We start from the raw sequence: 1,461 nt of genomic DNA, 5'->3' as shown, positions 1-1,461 counted from the left end.
CTGTCATCAGGCCATTCTGTTGGAAGATAAACATTTAGATATACAGCAGACTGGGCTAGAGTTAGTAGGAAAAGGGTAACTGTCATCAGCTCCATTCTGTTGGAGAGATAAACATTTAGATATACAGCAGACTGGGCTAGAATTTTCCAAACACACCAAGTTAACAAAGCCTTTAGGAGGGTAAGTGGAGCAGGTTGAGAGCTTCAAGTTCCTTGGTGTCCACATCATCAGCTCCATTCTGTTGGAGAGATAAACATTTAGATATACAGTCTCTGTAGACTGGGCTTCAGCTGCAACATAGGAGGGTAACTGTCATCAGCTCCATTCTGTTGGAGAGATAAACATTTAGATATAGTCTCTGTAGACTGGGCTAGAGTTAGTAGGAGGGTAACTGTCATCAGCTCCATTCTGTTGGAGAGATAAACATTTAGATACAGTCTCTGTAGACTGGGCTAGAAACGTTAAGCGGAGGGTAACTGTCATCAAGCTCCATTCTGTTGGAGAGATAAACATTTAGATATACAGCAGACTGGGCTAGAGTTAGTAGGAGGGTAACTGTCATCAGCTCCATTCTGTTGGAGAGATAAACATTTAGATATACAGTCTCTGTAGACTGGGCTAGAGTTAGTAGGAGAGTAACTGTCATCAGCTCCATTCTGTTGGAGAGATAAACATTTAGATATACAGTCTCTGTAGACTGGGCTAGAGTTAGTAGGAGGGTAACTGTCATCAGCTCCATTCTGTTGGAGAGATAAACATTTAGATATACAGCAGACTGGGCTAGAGTTAGTATTCAGGGTAACTGTCATCAGCTCCATTCTGTTGGAGAGATAAACATTTAGATATACAGCAGACTGGGCTATTCAGTTAGTAGGAGGGTAACTGTCATCAGCTCCATTCTGTTGAGGATAAACATTTAGATATACAGCAGACTGGGCTAGAGTTAGTAGGAGGGTAACTGTCATCAGCTCCATTCTGTTGGAGAGATAAACATTTAGATATACAGTCTCTGTAGACTGGGCTAGAGTTCAGTAGGTCTAGGGTAACTGTCATCAGCTCCATTCTGTTGGAGAGATAAACATTTAGATATTCAGTCTCTGTCACTGGGCTACTACACCTGTTAGTATTCAGCAGGGTAACTGTCAGGTCTACTCCATTCTGTTGTAGAGATAAACATTTCACTGATATACTACACCTGTTGTATTCAGACTGGGCTACTACAGTTGTATTCAGCATTTCACTGGAGGTAACTGTCATTCAGCTCCATTCTGTTGGAGAGATAAACATTTAGATATACAGTCTCTGTAGACTGGGCTAGAGTTAGTAGGAGGTAACTGTCAGGTCACTCCATTCTGTTGGAGAGATAAACATTTAGATATACAGCAGACTGGGCTAGAGTTAGTAGGAGGGTAACTGTCATCAGCTCCATTCTGTTGGAGAGATAAACATTTAGATATACAG

Source organism: Oncorhynchus nerka, unplaced genomic scaffold (genome assembly GCF_034236695.1).
Source record: "Oncorhynchus nerka isolate Pitt River unplaced genomic scaffold, Oner_Uvic_2.0 unplaced_scaffold_1989, whole genome shotgun sequence".
NCBI classification, from domain to species: domain Eukaryota; kingdom Metazoa; phylum Chordata; class Actinopteri; order Salmoniformes; family Salmonidae; genus Oncorhynchus; species Oncorhynchus nerka.
Note: the sequence above shows the minus strand (reverse complement) of the source record.